This window comes from Bos javanicus, chromosome 3 (genome assembly GCF_032452875.1).
Source record: "Bos javanicus breed banteng chromosome 3, ARS-OSU_banteng_1.0, whole genome shotgun sequence".
Classification (NCBI taxonomy): domain Eukaryota; kingdom Metazoa; phylum Chordata; class Mammalia; order Artiodactyla; family Bovidae; genus Bos; species Bos javanicus.
The window spans coordinates 55,647,908-55,671,371 of NC_083870.1; the positions used below are offsets into that span (position 1 = coordinate 55,647,908).

At 40.3% G+C, this 23,464-nt stretch overlaps 1 protein-coding gene and 1 long non-coding RNA gene across 2 annotated transcripts in view; both read right to left on the reverse strand.

Annotated features, from left to right (window-relative positions):
* LOC133244326 (craniofacial development protein 2-like) overlaps positions 1-23,464 on the reverse strand; it is a gene marked incomplete at both ends in the record, with an annotated part of 208,042 nt that overhangs the window by 148,165 nt on the left and 36,413 nt on the right.
* Positions 4,287-5,267, reverse strand: LOC133244327 (uncharacterized). The gene is made up of 2 exons (XR_009735363.1): positions 4,620-5,267; positions 4,287-4,505 (listed from the first exon to the last, which is right to left on the reverse strand). It is a non-coding gene; the product is annotated as an uncharacterized LOC133244327 (long non-coding RNA).

The window sequence follows — 23,464 nt, forward strand, 5'->3', positions numbered from 1 at the left end:
TAGTGTGGGGGCAACCAACACCTTCCAGAATTGCAAACCCTAATGAAGCCGCACTGGTTCTCTTTTCAGTGTCAAGTTTTCCTTTTTAACTTACCAAGATAATTTGGATTTTCTTGGGACAGCTTTCTGTTCAGTTAAAATTTCTTACCACCCCCCGCCCCCCACCAGACTCTTTTCCAGCTAAAGCCATGTGACCTAGACCTACTTCTATCCAGTGATATGTAAACAGAAATCTCTACTGGGTGAGGCTTTTGGCAAACTTTTTTCTATAAAAAAAGGCCAAACTCAGCTGGTACATATCTTTTACTCTCCCCCCACCCTCTTTTTTTTCTTGGAATAGACATCTTGGGGGCAAAACATCTCTGTTTTATTTACCATAAGATGGTAAAGGGGCCATCTTGTGACCACAACAACAACAACAACAAATAAAAAGCATGTTAAGGATGATAGACAGGAAAGAGAGGAAACTGAGTTTCTTGTGGAATTGTAGGGCTGCTGAACTAGTCCTGCCTGGTCTCCCAGTAAGTGAAAAGCAAAGAACTATTTAATTAAGCTAGCTGAGTAGGGTTCCTGTTCCAAACAGGTGAAAGCAATAGAGTCTGATACAATAGTTTTGTTATGGTTTCTGAGAATACAGATTCCCAGTACTCTGCTTTGGCAGTCACTCTTACATTCTTTTCATATCCCCTGAAGTCATGACACACTGTAGTCAAAGTTTCTTCTGGCTGTTGGTCATACATTTGTTGGCTAATCCTCTCAGGCTACAATAATGTTTATAATGCCATATATAAAGTCCAAGAACTTCTACTAGTTCTTAATTGTCTAATAATTCTTACATTTGGTTTCTTAGACCAATTTCTTAATGGTGTCTCAAGTCACCATAAAACGTGTAATTTAATATCCAGAGTGAGACATGTATATATTCAGGTATACACATACACATATTTACAACAGGTCTTATATATACAGCACTCTAACAAATCAATGTCATACAGTTCAGTGCTGAACAAAGTATGCCTGGGATTCTTTTTTCAAACTTAAGCCCTCTGAAAAAATGTGTTCATGGGATCATGTAGAATTAAACTGTGATTGCCAATAGCCCATTGGAATTATGAATAAGTGACTTTTCTGATACATATTGGAGATGGGGAATATTACAAGGTGATGTCTGTGGTTGGAAAGAAACCATCATGAAGTTAACAGGCAGATCATGAATTAAGCTATCAAACAATTTCCCCCATTTTTTTTTTTAAAACTTTTTCTTAAGAAAACATCCCACAGTTCTGCAGCTGAGCTAAGGGCTTAGAGTACTTATTACACTATTGTTGTGCTGTCATGTCCAACTCCATGATCCTATGGAGTGTAGCCCTCCATGCTCCTCTATCCGTTGGATTCTCCAGGCAAGAATACTGGAGTGGGTTGTCATGCCCTCCTCCAGGGGATCTTCCTGAGCCAGGGATCGAACCCACGTCTCTTGCATCTTCTGCATTAGCGGGCAGATTCCTTATCACTAGCGCCACCTGGGAAGCCCTGTAAGTACATTATCTATGTACATGTAGTATCCCCCTGGTGGCAGGTTGGTTGGCTGGGATCATAGATATTCACCTGCTTCCTCAGCATCTGTCATGTGGTGGGTGCTCAGCACATACTAATTGAATCAAATATAGTGAGGAAGGAAAAGAGTGTCAATAAGGAATTTTGAATTGCATGCTTTTTTCTTCTAATTCCTTTTCATTATGGCTTCCAGAGAGAAGGGCAGAATGAGTAGAAATAGGGCAGATGTAGGGGTTTTGACACTTGTTTTTAGCGGATTGTAAATCCTAGAAAATCTTGGTCAAACCAGGACAGATAAATAACTTGTACTTTTTACCTTTGGAGGAATGTAGATGGCAAAGCTATCCTTAAAAAAATTTAATAACCAGGGAGGGAAGATCCCTAATTGTTTAAAATATCTATATAATCATAAACAATGCTTTACATGCCTTATGGATCTCCTACTTAAATACTTTTTTTAGTCCACATACTAACTTTATATAATATCTATTTTAATAAAATGTTCTGTTTTTGTAAGGAAATTTTAATTGAATGGGGGAAACAAAGACATCATTATTCATTAGAGATGAATTATTTGTGAGGAAATGATAACTCACGATTGTGTGCAGGTTTGTCTATGAACAGACAGTAAACATCACAGGGTATGAATATTTTCATTTGTCAGATTAGCAGCAATTTCTGTCTATTGCTCTGTGTAAGGGGAGCTGGCATCTCTGATAATAACCTTTGAATTAGACACTGGTTTATATTGTATGTGGTCGTCATCAGTTAACCAGGGTAACCAGGCAAACAGTACTGTGTGGGTACATTTTCTGCCCATACAGAACTCAGATTCCTGGCCTCTTAAGGAGGAATGGCTCTCGAAGGAGATTAAGTGCCATAAAGTATCGCAGAACCCAGGGTTTCAGACACACAGCTGCACAGTTTACCTGCTTAGAGCATTAGACTCTTGCTCAAACTGGTTAGTCTTATTATTTTTTTTAGGACAGGAAAAAAACCAAAGAATTTTGGCTGTAAAATCTTACCTTCTTTTCCATCTCTTCAGTGTGAGCCAGGAGTAATTAGATAAAGTATGACTGGTCAGTGTACTTTCCATATTGATGAACTGAAATAAATTTTGTTTTTTTATTACTTTCGAGTGGCCCAGACATTTCTAAAATGTGGATGTTTTCAAGTGACAACAAGAGACATTCATTTCTTATACTAAAGCTAATAAATTGAAGAACCCTGTAGAATACATTTTTAATTTATACATCAGGGTAATGTGAAACAGGAAAAAGCAAAGAATTCTGAGGGCATCTTTTCAGAACCCCACCTAACTGAACAAATCCTAATCATAGGAAAGAGAAGTGGCATCACTAGAGGGTGCACCCACAGGGATGAGAAAGCCTGAATTTTCTATGCCAGGCATGGAGCTGCTGGGTGACCCTGGACAGTGTGCTTCTTCATCTAAGGATTGGTGGGTTTTAGGACACTCTCCATGTCTGAGCAGACAAAGTACCTTGATGTGGGTCAAGCCCTGGCATTCCTATCATGTTCCTGGATGAAACTCTTCACCTTGACTGTGTCACTGTCTGGCCATTTCGGTGTCTCTGGCCTCCTTACTAGTTTATTCTCATGAGCCGGTATGTCAGCCTTTCTTCCTCAAAAGCATCACATAAGGAATCTTTTGGATACCAATTCTCCATCTGCCTGTCTACAAACATCCCATGGACTTTTCCTTTCTTCTCTTGTTCTAACTTTGGTCCCATGTTTTATACATCATATAAACCACTTACTTTCTCGCCACAGTCCTTATTTTTTCCAGATCATTTTTTACACAATCTCTGCCCTTCACATAGCTTCCCTATTACCATGTGGCTCCTAATTCTTTGAGAACTCATTTTATCATCTGGATTTATTGTTTGAACCCTTCCCACATCCCGTGAATTCTGTCACTGCATTCCCTTGATTTCCCTGTGGTTCCTGAAACGTTGCTTTGGAGTCCTTTCCCAGTTTCTTTCCCTTGATCTGTACAAGAGGTTAGGGGTGGAGAGAGACCACTGGCCTGGGAGTAGGGAAACCTGGAGTGTGGAGGGTGAGACCAGAGGAGAGTGGGCAGTACTTAATGCTGTCTCCATTTCTTACCAAATAAAGTAAGGAGGTTGCCTCTGGCTCACAATTCCATGATATTAGGATTTCTTTGTACTTAGAGGAATTAGGGAAAATTACAATGTGATTCTTGCACCAGAAAAATTAACTGCCACTGTATGAGCTATTCATTTAGCAAAAACAAGGTAATCACAGGTTTTCCTGACACTGTGAAAGATGGGATTTGGGCCTCAGGGTCGCTTACTCGCTTTTCCTGAAGCAGAAGCAAGCTAGTGGTTTATTAGATTGGATTAAAACTGGTCCAGTTAAATAGTCAACTGCATGTTACAAATGAAGTAAACATGAGCTCCTCTCTACTTTTCCCAACTGGATTTTTAAGATATGTTAGATGTCTAGGATCGAAGTTTCCATTCTGTAATAATGGAAAATAATCACGGCTTTTATTTTAAACAAAAGCCATTGCAGAGGTGGATCCAGGATGCGAACAAAAATAACGCATTATTACACAGCTGACATGGTACATTTGAGGTATAAAACACTGCACTCTCTATAAACAAATGAAAAGCCCGAGTCAGTTCTGTTAGGCCCGAGCTATGATCGATTGCAAACGGAGAGTTGCAAAATAAGTAACAGTCTGGAACGATGGTTTATCAACAGTTTTTATTTTCCTGAGACAACTTTATCCTAGAAAGCTGGAAAAGTGCGGCGCCGTGATTGGGAGAGGATCCTGTGATTTTCGAAGTGTTTTCAGTTTCATCGTCTAGGGTTTGTACTCAGCAAAGTTGCTTTCACAAACTCCCACACAACATGTATTTGAGTACTACAGCTCTCAGAGATTTTATTAGCCCCTTGTGTTGGCCCTGAGAAAAAAAGCACACGAAAATTTAAGTCGCAAACTGGAAACTGTTATTTTGATTCTTCAAAAAACAAACAAATAAAGCAAAACCCACAAAATCTGAAAATGCTCAGCTTACCTTTGTGGGTTGCTTTTTCTTTCTCTTTTCTTCAAGGGAAGGAAATTGGCGGGGTGGAAGTATTTTTTTTTTTTTTTTCCTCTCCTGATCTTTTCTGAACAATCGTTTAAAAGGGGATAATAAACTCATCTCTTTCAAGGCCCGTTCTTTTTTGTGCGTGATGGGGAGCTGGGTGGAACAGGGCCCGCGCATCTCACAGCGCCATTCCTGGTTTCTTCGAAAGTGGCTGCCCTCACGGGCCCAACGGGCAGCTCTCATCTTCTCTCCTAATTAGCAATTCCCAACCGCCGGGACCCCCAGCCCCATTCGAGGGCGGGGGTACACAGCCCGCCGGCCTTGGAGTAGCCCACCACCTTCCCACCCGGCTAGCTAATTGTTTCCCAGTTTATTCTGCATCGGGAGAGTGAACGGGGGTAGCAGGGACTTCAGCGCCTCCGGGGCCTCCCCCTACCAAGGCGCAGGCGGGAAGCTCCCGGCGCGGAGGTGCGAGGGGACCGCGGGGCAAGGCGGCCATCACCCCGCACGCAGCCGCGACAAAAGGCTGCGGCGCAGCGGCCGAGGCGTGAAGCCCGGGCGGCGGGCAGGCGGCGGCGGTGCGCCCCGTTGAGCCGCTCCCGGGGCGGCCCCAGCGGCAGCTGCGGCGAGAGGCGCGCGGGCGGCGCGGGGAGCGGGCAGGACGCGCCCAGAGACACGCGGAGAAAGGGCAGCGCCGCCGCCTGCTGCCGGCCTCGGTGCGGTTAATCACGCGCTCCCCTCTCGCTGCTGATTTGCAAGAGCAGATTAATCAGAGCGCGCGGCTTGATGAAATTTGCTGTTATTGTGCCCATTTTTAGCAACATCTTTTATTATCTTCATTATTCATTTACAGGGGACCGGCATCAATTATGCAAATGAGTTCACAGACTTTGCAGATTACTTCATTTGCCGCTATTGTTTGTGGAAATTTAATTATTAAATATTATTAAGCTTGCGTTTTCTTCAATTTTCCAAGGCTTAGTTTCATTTGATTTTTCCTCCAGCTGCTCTTCTTTCCTTTCAGTGCCAAAACAGCTCCTCATCAAAGCGGCTCTGGCATGTGAAGACCAAATAAAATCTCCTCAATTTAATAATTTTGATGTTAGTCCCTTGTTCTCAGCTGCTTGCTCAAAGCAATGCAGAGAGGAACGCAGAGCACATTCAATTTAATGAGCAGAAATTGAATTCAAGTTTGTTCGGAATTGACTTCAATTAAGCAGAGTCTTAATGATAAATTAATCTCTTTTCTTTATTCCCTAGAATTTGTTTTTCAAAGTAGGAAATTGGACTACATTGAAAGACCAAATAAAGAATACCAATTTTAACTAGATCGTGGAACTGATAGCAAAATTTAATTCTTTATAGGAACGTACTTGGACAAATAGCATTCTTTCTATGGCATGTATTATAATTTATATTCATTGTTACCACTTACACTTCCATGGCATGGATAAAATGGCAGTTGAATTAAATATGTGCTTGTAATAGACTTCAGAGTTTTAATCTTTATTAAGAAACTCTAATTGAATGCATAATTAGCTTTTCAGGCTTTAGGAAATTCAGTTTAATATCTATGTGAACTGAAAACATTGATCAGAATTTTAAAGCAATTTTTATGAATGTGTTTTTGAGAAGAAATTATCAGGCTGTCTATAAAATGGCATTTTAAATTGAATAACAAGAATCTGAGGCAAGGAATTAGGTTCATCCTGTGTTGTTGTATAGAGGGAGCCAGGGCTTCCATGGAACCAGGGCCAGCACTGGTAAGTCTAAGTTCCTTTTATTAAAACTTCTAATGTTCCTCCAGGCCACGAAATCCATTATTCCTGTCCAGACTTGCTGAAAATCAAACTCGAAGCTACTTGGGGATTTTAATGAGGGTGTCCATATTGATTGTATGGTTATAGTGCTTGGGTTTGCTGCCACTGTCAAAAATGTACCTGACATTTTTTTTCACCTGAATCATGGATCATCTTTTCTGGAACATGCAGAGTATAATTCTCCATGCTCCACTTTGCAGAGAACTCTATCTACATATGCCAAATGTTATTATTGCTGTTCCTTCAGGAGTGACCTTAGACGAGACGATGTTTGTTCCAAAGAACTTCAAGCTGTTCACTGTGGTATATTCATAGTCACAAATTTAAAATACATCAGTGTGAGAAAATACATTTAGGCTGTCTACTGTCTCATAGAGTGCATGGGTCTGCTTCCCCTTGCTTCCTGCTCTTTCCATAGATGCATTTATTACTCTTACCCTCTCAGATGTAGTACGTGCCAACTTGACTTGGTCGTGAATTTTAAAATGAATTGCCTGTGATGGAGATTATCTTCTTCGTGTGACAGTACAGCATTGTCATTTCTAGCACTTTTCAGGGTCTACCTGCTGTATGTTAGAATTAAAGATTTATACAATAATAGAATTTTAAAACTGACAGGCAGCTTAAAAATCAACTGGTCCAACTCCTATGTTTTATAGGTGAGGAATCAGGTCTGTAAATGTTATGTAATTTTCCCAAGTCTACAGAGGCAGAGTCAGGACTGAAACTTGCAAGGGTACTAACTTCTTCAAGGAATCTGTTTTTTTCATTCTTCAAGGCTACTTCCAAGTTGGGTAGTGACATCTTTGAGTAAGTGGAAACTAGTTTAAAAAAGACAGGAATTAATTTATTGTCTTGTTCAGACTGGGAAATATATTGATTAAAGTGCATAAAAGCACACACAAACTCGGTGAGCCTATTTATCTGGAACTTAGACAGTTGGGAAGCCTAAATAATGGGATTGCTTTGTGCTCTTCTTTAGTGAGAAAGGAACAAATGAAAAGTTAATAAGCTAGTATCAGGAATTTTTTAAACAAAAAAACCCAGGAAACTTTATAGTGCTATTGGCTCTGTGCATATTAAGTCCTATATTCTACAGTGGAGGTTGACAACATTTTAAATGAGTATTTCCAGCATTAAAAAATTCCACCCTCCTTGAAACACTGTATCCCAAACCTCCTTCATTTCCTTGCAATCTTTCATTTGTTCAGCCTTAATGAGCTGTGAGTCCTGAGCAATTTGCTAGACGTTGAAAATATGAAGACTGATAAGGCTGTAAGGAGGTTACAGTCTAGCTAGGGGAAAAACAGAGAAAGGAACCAATAATTATTGTATGAAATAGTAAGTGTCCTAAAGCACCTAGAGTGCCAGGGATGTGTGGAGGAGGGGCATCTAAAGTGGGCTGGGAGGCCTGGGAGAGCTTCTCCCTGCCGTATTTATTTGAGCCCTCCTCCAAAGGCAGTCATTAAGGTGAAGGTGATTGTGGTATGGGGTGGGGTAGGGTGGGGAGGGATGGGTGCAAGTTAGGTTTTACCAGGTAGAAGAAAAAGCAAGTGGGATGCCAAGACAGCATGACATGAAATGAAAGCTGGCTGTAGGTTTGTGCTCAGGAGCCCCGTAGATTGAACTACAAAGCCAGGGGTCAGATCAGTAAGTGCTTTTTGTATTAAATTAAGCATAAGTCTTCCCTGGTGGCTCAGTCGGTAAAGAATCCGCTTGCCAAATGCAGGAGACGCAGAGACTCTGGTTTGATCTCTCGGTTGGGAAGATAACCTGGAGAAAGAAATGACAACCCACTCAGTATTCTTGCCTGGGAAATCCCATGGACAGAGGAGCATAGCGAGCTACAGTAAATGGGGTAGCGAGAGTCTGACACATCTTTGCGACTAAACCACCATGAAGCATAGGTCATTTCTCCATTTGTCTCAGTCATGGGTGGGAGAGGAGGGGGTGTTGGAGACACCTATTTACGCAGCTTCCTTGAGAGGACAAATACATATTCCTGGATCATAGCAATCTTATCCTCATCCCTAACTAATATCTATGTTAGCAGTGATCAGCTGTAACATAAAACAAGTTAGGTGTTTCCCAGGTGGCTCAGTGGTAAAGAATCTGTCTGCCAAGCAGGAGACTCTGATTTGATCCTGGGTTGGGAAGATCCCCTGGAGAAGGAAATGGCCACCCACTCCCATATTCTTGCCTGGGAAATCCCATGGACAAAGGAGTCTGGTGGGCTGCAGTCCATGAGGTTGCAAAAGAGTCAGACATGACTTAGCAACTAAACCACCACCACAACAAAAGCAAGTTAGAGGAATTTGGGGGATGGAATAGAGACAGGAAATGGAAGGAGGAAAGCAGAAAAATAGAATGGAGATGTGGATGAGGGCGGAAAGGAGGTACCTGAAATGAACTATTCACAGCTTGTCTAGGGCCCAGCTAAGTCTCTTCCAACAATGCCATTAAAATAATCCACGTACCTTCTGTTCATGGATAATGGCTAGAATCTTATAACTTCTACCCTGATCATACTGTATAATTAGAATTTGTAATGACTGTAATGTTTGTAATGACTTTCTAAGAACTCAAGACCCCAGTGAAATCAAGACAGATTTATAAACTTTTATTAAGTCTTGTGAGAATACTGCCCACATTTTGAGAATCAGTCTCCTTCTTATGGTGAATAGGAATAGTTCATTTAACTTAGAGTTAAGCAAAATACAACATTCCCCACCATTCTAAATAATTTACCTTACTAAATCACATTTTATTTTGCAGACCTAAAAAATTGAATTTTCAGTCTTCAGTTCAGTTCAGTTCAGTTCATTCCAGTTCAGTCGCTCAGTCGTGTCCGACTCTTTGCAACCCCATGAATTGCAGCACTCCAGGCCTCCCACCTGGAGTTCACTCAAACTCACGTCCATCGAGTCAGTGATGCCATCCAGCCATCTCATCCTCTGTCGTCCCCTTCTCCTCCTGCCCCCAATCCCTCCCAGCATCAGAATCTTTTCCAGTGAGTCAACTCTTCGCATGAGGTGGCCAAAGGACTGGAGTTTCAGCTTTAGCATCAGTCCTTCCAATGAACACCCAGGACTGATCTCCTTAGAATGGACTGGTTGGATCTCCTTGCCATCCAAGGGACTCTCAAGAGTCTTCTCCAACACCACAGTTCGAAAGCATCAGTTCTTCGGCACTCAGCTTTCTTCACAGTCCAACACTCACATCTATACATGACTACTGGAAAAACCATAGCCTTGACTAGACAGACCTTTGTTGGCAAAGTAATGTCTCTGCTTTTGAATATGCTATCTAGGTTGGTTGTAACTTTTCTTCCAAGAGTAAGTGTCTTTTAATTTCATGGCTGCAATCACCATCTGCAGTGATTTTGGAGCCCCCCAAAATTAAGTCTGACACTTTCAATCTTCAGTGCCAGAAAACTAAGCATACACAAAAGTGTAGCACACACAAAAACATAGCATACACAAAAGCACTTTATATACAAATAAGTGACATTTTCTTCCAAATTGAAATAAAAAAATCTAGGCAGAATTTCATAATTTCAATGATAAAAGTTTATCATGTGTTGAAAAAAATTTGAGAAATGTTTTAAAGTAGTAGGAATCCATGCAAAAACCATAAGACAAGTGATGTCACTTCATAGTGAAGGTTGTATTTGTTATCTATGGTTGATACAATTCAAAGAGAGGTTTGTTTAAAGATCTGCTCAAACTTCAGTTAAAGGTGGGAGGGTGGTAACTTACCTCTATATCTGTTAGTTTAAGCTGAATTAAAACTTCAGCTAAGATCATTCACCACAGCCAAGATATGGAAACAACCTGTGTCCAGCAACAGATGAATGGATAAAGATGTGACTTTATGTGTGTGTGTGTGTGTGTGTGTGTGTGTGTATATATATATGCATATTTTAGCTTTAAAAAATAAAGGAATCTTGCTTTTGCAATAACATGGATGTACCTTGAAGGCATTATGCTAAGTGAAATAAGCCAAAGACAAACACTGCATAGTCACTTACACATAGGATCTAAAAAATGTCAAATTCACGGAAACAGAGTAGAAAAGTAGTTGCTAGGGGCTGAGAGGGTGGGGGAAATAGGGAGAGGTTGGTAAAAGGGTTCAAACTTTCAGCTATAAGATGAATAACGTCTGAGGATATAAAGTAAAACATGATGACTACAGCAGTTAACACTGTATTATATAATTGAAATTTGCTAAGAGACAGAATTAAATGTTCTCAATTCCCCCAAATATAAGTGTGACGTGACGGATCCTTTCACAGTGTAAATGTATATCAAGTCACCATGATGTATGCTTTAGGTATCTTACAATATTATTCGTCAATTGTATCTCAATAAAGCTGAACAAAAATACTGGCTAAGAAAAATTCTGTCTAAGGGTGAGTATAAGATTATGTGTCCTCTACATAACCAGTTAATTGGATATAACACTAGAACTGTAACCCAACTAGGTTTTTTTTGCCCAAGCCAAGCAAGCCAAAAACACTGACATGCTGAAATTTGCAGCCGAGGGGGATATTCACAAGGCAGTCAGGCAAGGCGAAGAGAGAACCATTCTCAAATCTGCCTCCTCAAGAAAGGGGCTGAGGTATTTTTGCAACAGTGAATAAGGAAGCTGAGCGGTCCAGGGTGTGGGGAGCATCTGGAGGGTGGGGAAAAGTGTTTGGAAAAAGTTGTGGTAAGTGTCATCCTGCAGGTGTGACTAGACTATGGGCGTCTTCTGAGGGTGGAGTTTACGTCAAAAGGTCACCCCGTGGACACACGCGCATGCCCAGTTGAAGGGTTGGGGGCAGGGAGGTCTCAATGCGACTCTGCTGACTCTCTCTGCTCAGCTCAAATCTGATGGCGCTGACTGCTAGGTCCCGGAAAGTAACTGGAGTTTGCATCCTGTTGTTCAGGCCACGTGCCAGATTGTAGGACAAGTAAGTCTTAAAACAACCTTAATTAGTGAAGGCAGGTGACACTGATTTAACCCATGGTTTCAGAGCCCCAACTACTAGAGGTTATTTTGGAATCACTGATGAGAGAATATGTCTTTTCTACCTCTCTCCTCAGTAAGTTAACCCTTATCTTGTTAGGCTTGCCCAAACACACTTTCTGTCTTATTTATCAGCTTTATAACCCCGAATCCACCCATCAGGTTCTCTGGTTCTTGTCCTTCAGTCTCTCATGGGTTCCCCATGGAAAATTGTGTTTCCTGAGCTGCCTGTCCATCTGAAGCAGCAGAAGTGCTATTTCAGACTTAGAGCCTCTTTTCTTTCCATGGTTATCATACTGCTTTACCATTTATTCATTTATTGAGGATAACATAGGTTTTGTAAACCCAATGTGCTTTACCGTATTTTGGTGTTCCACTTAATTTGATGCGACTGACATTTATTGAAACCCTGAGTATAAGGTGCTGCATGGAGAGTATGGGAGCCTCAAAGGTGAACAGGATGGTTACTCTGCCCTGTAGCAGTGCAAAAGTGAGTGGGCAAAATAACCAAGGAGTAAAGAATTGTCAACAATGTGCTGTGTAACAGAGATGGTGTCAGGGGCCTGAGGCAAGAGAAGGAAGGATCAGTTTAGTAGGAAGGAAACTTGACTGAGTGTTCAAGTCAGAGCTGGAGTTTGTTAAGGTAGAGAAGGTGGCAGTGAACTAGAGTGGGTCTCATAGTCAGATAACTGATTTAGAAGCTGCCACATACTTGCTGAACCAAGTGTTTCAATCACCTCCCTGAAACTCAATGTTCAAGAAAGATAATATCCACCTTGCAGGGCAGGTGGCCATATATACCTGTCAGAGTACCACCAACAAACTGCACATCTGAACTTTTTGCTCAGAGTTCTTTAGATTGGTGAAGGAAAGAATTTGGCCTCTGGTTAATGCTTTCTCTCACATTTTTTTCTTCAGTGTGCCTGGAAGAAAGGTCAGGTCTCAGGGTGAGGTCTACAGGGAGGGTGGGGCTGGGGAAAGGAGGCAAGCAGATGTTCCTGCACTAGATCCAGGTGGGTGCGTGTGGGTGGTGTGTACGGGTTTGTTTCTGACCTTTTATTTCTTTCTGCTCTGGTTTCCTCACAAAGAAAAGGAATACATTTGGGAGAAAAAAGTAGAAAAACCTTTCTCCTTTCCTTATAATCCTTCTACCAACCTATTGTTTGTATGCCTAAACTTCCTGGCAAGCGTTAAGTACTCAATAAATTTATAATGAGTAAATGTTAAAAAAAAAAAGCTGGGAAACAAGACAAATGGGATAAAAGGGATCTAGTTTGAAGAGTTCCTTACAGCTTTGGCTTTTTTTTTTTGAGGATAAGGATTGTATCTTCCGTTCCTCACCTCCTTCCTCTCCCCATTTTGGGTGAGTGATTTTCAAGTATAGAGACATATCATATAAAAATCAAAAGTATCTTAACTTGGTTTCCTTTTGGGCAGAGAAAGAGTGATATAAAAATGTTAACTTTGATGGATTAGAAACGTAACAACAGGGAACCAAAATGTGCTTACAATGAACTTGCATGCAATATTGTGACACGTCACTGGGGTGAGTAATGACATGTGGAAATGAAAAAAAAAAAGGAAAATCCAAGCAAGAAAGATGGGGATACAGAGGCAGAGGGAGTAGAGAGAGAGAAAAATAAACTGGAAAAATGAAATAGAATGGAAGAAAGAAGGAAAAAGAATGGAAGAGGTGGATAGAAGAGAGAAGATCATGAATGAAAAAGGAGAGAAAACTTAGAATCTGCCATATAGGACACATTTTTTTTTTCCATACTGAGGGATTTATTTCTGCAGTGAGTTTCACAGCATTGTCACCTCATCATATTTCCTCAGAATTCTCATAAGCCACTCTTTATAGCTGTTTAACTGCTACTTACCTTTGGATTTTCAAGGGCTTGACTCATAATAGGATAGATAATCATAGTAGCCTATCCCAGGGAAATAATGTATCTCTTGGCATATTACCTCTGGCACATATCTGGGCCCTGAGAAAGGATTTCCATGTTCCTACATTGAGAAGTTGGAAGGTTTTTTGAGATTGTCTCCTCTCAAGAGCAGACTTTGATTTACCCACCTCCGCATATTACCATTCTATCTTACAACTAGGTAAGCATCATTTTCTCTAAGCCAGATGCACTTTTGAAAAGATAAATCTTGTTTAGCATTGTATTTCCTTCTGGAAAAAGCTGTTCTTAAGTCACAGGAAGGCAGCATAGCCACCAGCTGAGAACACTCTAGAAATGAGAGCCAGGGGCAGGGGACTTGGCAGGAAAGGTATTCATGGGAAGTTACCAGGTTTTCCTATTCAGAAAGTATTATTCTGTTAAGTTAGTGGATAAACTAAAGCTGAATTGAGAAAGGAAGATAATACTGAAAAAGTAATAGTGTGAACTTCCTGTTTTGTGGCAGTTTCATGAAGGTTTAGGAACCATCTTGCAATGAGAAGAACTGTGACTTTAATGCAGCTTTGAAATATAGAATAAACCCCGGAAGATTTTTTGTTTGTTCTTCTACTTGTTTCCATTTCCATGAGTAGCTATCTGCTTTGGGGACATTCTCCCATTAAAGCTTTTTTAGTTTGGTTTTTGTGCTGTTTTAGTTTGGTTTTTGTGCTGTTTTAGTTTGGTTTTTGAATATCGATAACCAAAGAAGTTTACTGTCCTTTAGTGGAAAAAAAAAAAAAATCTTGTGTTTATTTCTTAGGTGGAGAGGGGAGGGCAGCCAGTATACAGTTTTGAAGTCTGTATTTAAAAAAAGTCACCCTTATTATTTAGCATTGTCCTTCATAATACAAATTGTAAATAAGGCAGCATGCCAGTGCAGAAAAGTAATTTCAATTAAAATTCCCAGGGCTTCTCCGGGGCGACACAGGAGTCAGTCTTAACACACTGTCCTTGAGTCTGGGCACAGCTTACCTGGAAAGCTTCAAAGAGGGCAAGTAATTTTAGCGTCACCTGTCTTGTCCCTCCTGTCTCCCCCCACACCCCCAGGCCATAAACAAAGCAACAACTGTCCTTTCACAAAAATGCAGGTTCGCTGATTGCTTGTCTGGAAAAGCTGGTAATGGACTATTAAAGAGTGGTTGTGAAATCACTGCATAGTACAATGTTTACTTGTTTCTGAGGAAGTACTTCTGTTTACCCAGTTCTGGATAAAAAGCAGATCATTTAACAAGGTCCCAGAGGAAACTGTGTCCTGACAGATATTCCCTTGTGTCTTCTGGTCCAGGTCTCTGCATATTCTGTTGTTCTGCAAAGGAGGCAGGGGATGTATGGACACAATCACAGCCAGTGGGCTGGTCTGGATGGTGGACTATCCGGTACTAAAGTTGGAATAGCCTATCCTAAGGGACCCTTTGCTCTCGCCCCTAAGTATCTCCCCTAGCACTTTGTCATGGTGTTTAAAAATCACACAACTATGCTGTCCTTTACGTTAAGGCTGCTGGTAAAATTGGGAGTTGCTTTGGAGGAATGACCTTAAGCTGATGTCTATTAACATTTTAGATCAAATAATACTACTTACATTTATTAAGTGTTTATTTATGAGCTAGGCTCTGTGCCAGAGATTTTATCCTTATTATTTACCTTCACAAGAGTGCTATGAAACTGATACTGTTATGAGCTTCAGGTATGATGAGGAGGAGGCTAAGGCACATGGGGTTAAATTATTTGCCAAAGTCTCAGTTCACAAGCATAAGAGCTAGAATTTAGAGTCTTTGATTCCTGAACTTGTGTGTTCTTCCTGTGTGGTGTTGACAGCAAATGGGGTTCACAATAAAGGGGGTACAGGACAATTAAACTTTGATGTGGTGAGTTGGGGAGGGTGTTGTCCAGCAGATGACGGAGTATGCATGAAGGGAAGACTAAGCAGAGAGAAGGTGAATATTTTGTGCTCATGATCACAGCTTGGGGCTTGGAAGGCAAGGGCTATGGAAATGATCATGAAAAAGGGGAGGAGTGAAGGGGGCAGAACATTGATTTCATCGATATGCTTGTGGTTGACCTGATGGAATCATTTTCTCAGATGTCTCCTTGATCCTGAAATTAAAGGACTTCTGCCCTTCCTATCTGTCATTAAACAGTTTACAAGTAATTCTGAGGTCCTCACAGGCATTTTAATTCCCTTTGGCCGCTGAGGAACCTGAGAGGCTGGGGACTGGTGATGAACCCAAGATTCGAACTCACAGTTGTTTGCTCTGAGCCCAGGGCTCTCCAACACACCCTGGGCAGCCTCCTATGTGTTGGGCTGTATCGCCCTGCAGGCCGCTCTTCTGTCCTCTCACAACAAGCCCTTTCATTTTGATCTGCTCTTGTTTCCACCTCTTTAATTTCTACTAGATGATACAAATTATACTCACCACTCCGACTTCATCCGATATTTGGGTTCTGTTAATTCATTGTTATGTGGAGAATGCTTTCAGTAAAACACAACAAGCTGCAGAAAATATAATTCTCCCTTAATGTATATTTACTAAGTGTATTTATTATTCATCAGAATGTGCATTTTAAAATGTGAGTCTAGATTCCCTCACTTTTAATCCCAAACAAATGCTAAAAGATTTATTTTTATAATAATCCCAGAATGAGAGCTAAGTAAGCCTCCCCAAACACAGCTTGCCAAGTGGTGGATGTTAGCTCTGTATCCACACTAGATGCTTGCTTGCTGTCTCTTAGTGTTTCTAGTGGGGATGTACGCAAGTGTTTGAGCACACCAGGGCTGGTGAATGGTTGCAGTTTGTTGGCACTGACTCTGGGGAAGGAGTGCTGCAAGTGAAAATGTTTGAGTCCCATTTCTTTGCAAGAAATAGGTAGATATAGTAGGAGAAATAAGGGCAGATGGATGAAGAAAAGGGAATATGTGGTCCAAGAGAGGGAAAAAATGCACAATAATAAATTTAAAAGACCTCAAGGTGCTATTAACTTGCAGATGTTTGATTAGTTATATGAAGAATTAAACATGAACGCATTCAGCATCCCAGAAAGAAAATTTTCTACTTTTTCATGTTGCAAGAAAAAGAGACTCTAGAGTGCAAGTGCCAGTGTGAGGGTCATGCAGTGGAGTATTCTTAGCCAAAGACCAGCTTCCATGATAATACAACTGTGTGTGATAGCCAGTCAGGGGTCTATTTGAAGGGCCTTCCCTCACTAGTGATCTTTGTTGCAATTCAAAGTGACATCTCTTTTACGCATTCTCCAAGGACCCAGGGGCTTCCCAGGTGCTGCAGCAGTAAAAAAAAATCCACCCCCCATGCAGGAGACACAAGAGACGGGAATTCAATTCTGGGAGGCGAATTCCCCTGGAGTAGGAAATGGCAACCCACTCCATTATTCTTGCCTGGAAAATTCCATGGACAGAGAAGCCTGAAGGACTATCGTTCATAAGGTTGCAAATGCAAAGAGTTGGGCACCACTGAGCAGGTGTGTGCATGCACATGCAAGTTCCCAGAATGTAGACGTTTTCTGGCCATCAGTTTGAGAATCTTTTATTTGTAAAGACTAGTGAAGAGCTTCAATCTGCCCAAATAATATTATTTTTTGAGTAGATTTGTAATACTCATAATACATTAAAGCAGTTAATATTGAAATACGAGTGAAAAATGGTTTAGTTTAAAAAATAGTGCAATTTAAGATGTCATTGAACACAAATTTAGAATACTTTCTTCTTTGAGTTTGAGCATTCCTACATCTAAAATGCGAGGATGGCCAGTTTTTTTCAGCTCCAGTTATAAACAAGTATGAATGAAAGTTAATAAGAGAGTGATACTACAGTTTTATCTAACAATCGTTTTTGTCCTATATTGGATGGAGTGAATGAAACTAAAGCGGGTGCTGAGCCCTATAGTTTGGAATATTCTCTCCTATGAGTGGAGGCAAAGATGGTGGATAAGGAAATTTGTTGTCTAACAGATAGATGCAGAGTCCTATAAACTCCATTTTGTGATGATAAATTCTTCAGGTAAAATTTCAATGAAGAGAAATAATTTGGGGGCAGTATTTGTGTTGCATTAAAGCTTTATGATGTGCAGTAATGGGAGATAAATTGAACATGGTTTCCACCTGCATTTCAAAGTTAATCCCACTGTGTGTGTAATAGTACACTCATTAGATAATAATTGAGGTTGAAGAGTCAGATTTATCCGAAGAATCACTTTTACCCATGTAATTTAACAATTTGAAAAAAAAATAAACTAACACAGTTTTAGAGAAATAATGGAAAACAGCCACCTTCTGAAATTAAAAGAAAAAAATGACAGCAAATCAAATTAACTGTTTGTACTGTGGTTACTCTTTGACCCTTATCCAAAGCATCTCTGTTCAAAGCCACCATTTCTTCTTCTCTGGAAGATTTCCTGTTGACCATGGTCTTCCAAGTTAGCTAATCTGACTGAGAACAAAACTGTCCTTCCTCTTTACTGTGAGATACTAAGGGACATGACCTCTAAATTCTTGCCATAGACCTTAGCATTTGATAAATGAATTAAATGGAAATAATTGGGTATCTTTTGCTGAACTTGACACCTGTAATAAATGTCACTGGTGTCATACAAAACAAATTATAAATTATTTTGAAAAGAATTGTTTCAACTATAGAGCAGGCAGTGAAAGAGACAAATGGGAAGGATTTGCAAGACGGCATTTCTATAATGACATCATAGGAGCCAAAAGGACTTCAGTTGCAAATCTATACGTGCCAAGAAGAGCAAAAATCAGAACAGCAGGCCTAGTATTTCTATGATTTTTTTAGACTCTATTTTCTTTGCTTAAAAATATCCTTTCTTAGGTGATTGCAAAAAATAAAAAAAGTGGTGTCGCACAGCGTACAAATCAGCTTTAGAATTAATTTACTTGTGTGAATTTATGTTATCTGTCTATTAAGTTTCGTGAAACCCCAGTGCAAACCAAAACAACAGTCAGGGACAAGATTATTTAGATGTTAAGATCCTTTGTTTCAAAATAGTGCAGATGTGAAAAACCCAGTGGTGAGCATGGCTTGCTACACCAAACAGGTTTTACATTTTTAGTAAAATATCCAAATGAGCATTGTATCACTGAAATGTTGTCAAAGGTTATGTTTAGTTCATGAGACAGGCTCAAAACAATGAAGTTTTGCTCTCATATAAATTCTCAAGATAAGAAAAATTTTAAAAAGCAAATTAAGTAGAAAGAAGTAAATGAGACATTATTTCTCCAAAGTTGTTTTATTGCCTGCCAGGAAAATATCTTCAGGAGATGGACTGAAAAGGAAAAGACTTTTGTAGTGAGCATCTGAGCCACAGCAAATTTGTGGGTATTATTGGCTTTTTCAGACATCAAAAGCAAACTGTGTGAAAGATGATGGAGGTGCTCAGACAAGAATGGGGAATGAAAATGAGCAAATAGAAGATCATGCTCAATAAAAACACAAAATGATAATCAGAATAAATGAGACTATCAGTGCACAAGTAGAAGAAAATCAACTAGGAACATCTGTTCAGGTGAGGCTGAAATTAAGAGAATAATCAGGCTTTGGTTGTGTGCATTTGGAAAAAGTCTATGAAAGATATGATGAGTAGAATCTCATCCTTTGCCCATGTGGAATGATCATATACTATCTCTGTACTTTCATTAAAATTGAGTTTGTGATTGTGCATGTTATACCTTCCAAGAAACATAGGTTTGCATAAAAAATGCAATTTGATGTGCATTGCAGATTAAGAAAATTTTAACGGTACAATGAAAATTTCTCAGAGAAATATGTAAAGATACAGTAGTTATGAAAAACATTTCTAAGTGAGCCTCCAAATGAATGAAATCTCAATAGTTTCAGATCACAAAAATTTTTTGAGAAATGAAATACATAAAATATGTAGAATGTTAGAATTAAATACATTGATTTCTGGTTCTAGAAAAACTAGGATGCATGCCCTTCTCCCTATTCCTCCTGTTAAATACTGTTAAGCACTCTTGGAAATTACATATGAAACAAGTGTAAGAAAATTCTGAAAGAAGAATAGAAGGCAGCCCAGTTAACCCTGGGGTCTGAGGAACAACATGGTGAGGGTTTTATCTTTGCCATATATATCCCAAACTGGAGCTGGAGAAGCCAGGAACCAAGAAACGCCAACATTACAGACCAGAAGAAGTTCAGTAAAAGCCTGATCTCTTTAGCAAAAGTCCCAGGAAGCATCTACCTAGTAAGAAGGAAAACTTCTAGAAAATAAGGTCCCTGCTCTATCCAAATACCGTGGGAAAAAAATTGAGGTCTTCCTTCCACCCTTGCCAGCAGAAGATGAGTGAGCAGCCAGGACTTCCACTCTCACATGGAAGGAGGCATTTCTCCCACTCCTCACTAGGATTGTGCCTGAGGCTGAGGGGATCTGAGGCTTGCTCCTTCCTCCAGGGGTCATGAGCCACTGTGCATGAGCCGAGGTGTTAGTGGATGCCATGTGTGGAGCAGTGACAAAGCACCTTGTCTTTTCCCAGCTGGGATGATGTTAGGAAGGTGTAGTAGGGAGACTGAATTTCATTCCTACCCAGAAGAAATGAGGCAGCTCTCTCTCTCCCAGCTGGGACTGTGTCCGCAGAAGCCTGCTAAGACAGACGACTTCTTCCATCCAAAATTCTCAGGACTGAATACCCACAATATTCAGAATTCAGTAAAAAATCATGTGTCTATCAAAGGCCATGAAAATCTCAGCTGGAATGAGAAAATACAATGAACCGAAGCCAGGCAGCCTCAAGGCGGTGTGTGCCTGCATGTGTGCTGGGACTCTCAGGCGTGTCCGACTCTTTGTGACCCCATGGACTGTAGTCCACCAGGCTCCTCTGTCCATGGAATTCTCTAAGCGAGAATGCTGGAGTGGGTTGGCATGCCTTCCTCCAGGGGATCTTCCCAACCTAGGGATTGAACCTGCATCCCTTATGTCTCCTGAATTGGCAGGCAGGTTCTTTACCACTAGTGCTACCTGGGAAGCCCACCAAAGTGGCATAGATATTGGAATTATCTGACAAGAGTTTTAAAGCAACCCATCATAAAAATGCCTCAATCAGCAACTGTTAACACACTTGAAACAAATGATAAAATGAAAGTATCAACAAAGAAATAGAAGCTCTTCAGGAGGGAGGGGACGTGTATTCTTATGGCGGATTTGCCTTATTGTTTGGCAGAAACCAATACAACATTATGAAGCAATTATCCCTCAGTGAAAAATAAATTAAAAAAATAAAGGAGGAAATTCCATAATTCCGACTGACAGAAATCAGCACCATGACTATTGCAGCCTATGTATTTGGTTACATGCTGCTGCTGCTAAGTCACGTGTCCAACTTGGTGCGACTCTGTGCGACCCCATAGACAGCAGCCCACCAGGCTCCTCTGTCTCTGGGATTCTCCAGGCAAGAATACTGGAGTAGGTTACCATTTTCTTCTCCAGTGCATGAAAGGGAAAAGTGAAAGTGAAGTCGTTCAATCGTGTCCGACTCTTCGTGACGCCATGGACTGTAGCCTACCAGGCTCCGCCATCCATGGGATTGTCCAGGCAAAAAGAGTACTGGAGTGGGTTGCCATTGCCTTCTCCCTTTGGTTACATATGTCTGTATAATTTGTTGTAATTAACAAAGCACAATAAATTGAATGAGAGCTAATTACAAAAAAGAAAAAGAAATAGAAGATATGAACAAGAACCAAATGAAGTGTTAGAATGGAAAAATACAGTTAACTAAAACTAAAAACTTACTGGATAGGCTCAGTGATGTAATACACAGAACAGAGGAACGAATATGAACTTAAAATTAGAGTAATAGCAATTACCCAACTTGAAAAACCGAGAAAATAGATTAAAGAATAACGAACAGAGCTTCGGGGACCTATGGAACTATAATAAAAGATCTGACAGTCATTTAAACCAAATTTCAGAAAGTGTGGAGAAGTGTGGGGCTGAAAAAAGTATTCAAAGAAATAATGGCTGAAAGTGAAAGTCGCTCAGTTGTATCTGACTCTTTGCTACACCCATGGACTAGTCCATTGAATTCTCCAGGCCAGAATACTGGAGTGGGTAGCCTTTCTTTTCTCCTGGGGGTCTTCCCAACCCAGGGAAGATCGAACCCTGGTCTCTCGCACTGCAGGTGGATTCTTTACCAGCTGAGCCACAAGGGAAGCCCAAGAATACTGGAGTGGGTGGCCTATCCCTTCTCTGGTGGATCTTCCCGACCCAGGAATGGAACCACAATCTCCCGCATAGCAGGCTGATTCTTTACCAGCTGAACCACAGGGGAAGCCCAATGGTTGGAAAAAACCCTCAAATCAAAGTTTTTTATAGTTCTATTATATAGGACGAGGCATTGTGATTGCTCCTACCTGAAGGTTCAATCTGTCATTTTGGGGGAATATGTAATCTCTCCAAGTCAAATGTGAATAATAGTGCGGTTTTGTACTAGAAGCCTTGTGTTGTGAAGACCAAGGAAGGAGTAAACAGAACAGTGTTAAGAGAGAGAGCGCAGTTTCAAACTTTACCTAACTGTTGTGGGACTGAAAAGTTTGGCTTATGATCGCTGCAGGAAATTCTATGTGAAAAAATAATAACTAATACACAAGTCTCTGAAAAAAATCATTTCCAAACTTTCATAGTAGGTATACAATAACTATTTGGTGAATGAGTACATAAAGAAAAGGATATATAGCACACTTAGACCTAAGGATTTAATTTTCTTTTTGACAGTACAGTTGTAAAAAACAGACTTGCCTAATGCTTATTAATCTTGTATCTTATATTTAAGGTGATGCCTGAATTTTAAGAAAGCTTTTCCTATCCCAAAGTCATAGACATCTTTTATATTTTCCTTTAGTTGAGTATTTTCATTGCATACTTGCCCAGTTTCAGAATAAATCTTAACTGGCAACCTTTGAAAACTTCACATAGACCTTTCAGAGCCCCATGCATGGATTACATCTTTTAGTGACCTCTTCAATCAGGTGGTTTTCTCAAGCCAGTGTGGTGAATAATAATTGCAATGATGTTAACTTACATTTCAGGGTGCAGTGTTTTCTAAGCCCTGTTCTGAAAAACACTTAGTTATATGGGGTATTAATAGATGTTACTTGTTGTTTTAACAACAAGTCATGTTTGACTCTTGCGACCCCATGGACAGTGGCCTGCCAGTCTCCTCTATCCTTGGGATTTCCCAGGCAAGAATACTGGAGTGGATTGCCATTTCCTTCTCCAGGGAATCTATCTGACCAGGGATTGAACCCACGTCTCCTGCATTAGCAGGCAGATTCTTTACTGTTGCGCCATCAGGAAAGCCCAGATATTACTTATAACAGTGTGTTAAATAGCAAGATTAAAAAGTCCAGCCTGTATATTAATGGAGAAATTCTTACCTTTAATAAAAAAGTTTTAAACGCTCTGACATGCCCCTATTTCAGAATCTCTGAGATACTTTTAAAAAACAGATTTTAAAAAATGTATTTAACAAAACAGAAACAGATTCAAAAGATGTAGAGAACACACTAGTGGTTACCTGTGGGGAGAGGGCAGTGGGGAGGGACAAGATAGGGGTATGGGATTAAGAGATGCAAACTATTCTGTATAAAATAGGTAAGCAACAAGAAAATATTATACAGCACAGGGGAAAATATAGCCCTTATTTTGTAATCATCTTAAATGGAGTATAATCTATAAAATATTGAATTGCTATGTTGTATACCTGAAGCTAATATAATACTGTAAATAAAATATACTTCAATTAAAAAAAAGATTAATTTACTTCACCCCAAAGTGTATCCTCACCTCAAGATTGCTGGGTTGTTGGATATGTGGGGGTAGGAGAATGAGATTTTATGTTGATTCTGATGATGTCTTCCAGATGTCCTCTCCACCAGCCTCCTCAACAGTCTTGAGAATCGCGGGTTTAGTGTGTTAATGTGCCAGTGACTCGCCAATGGGAAAACTGTTTCCCAAGCTCCTATGAGCACAGAATCCTACTTTCATGTTTTTATGTGGAGCTAGGGCTTGCTCGA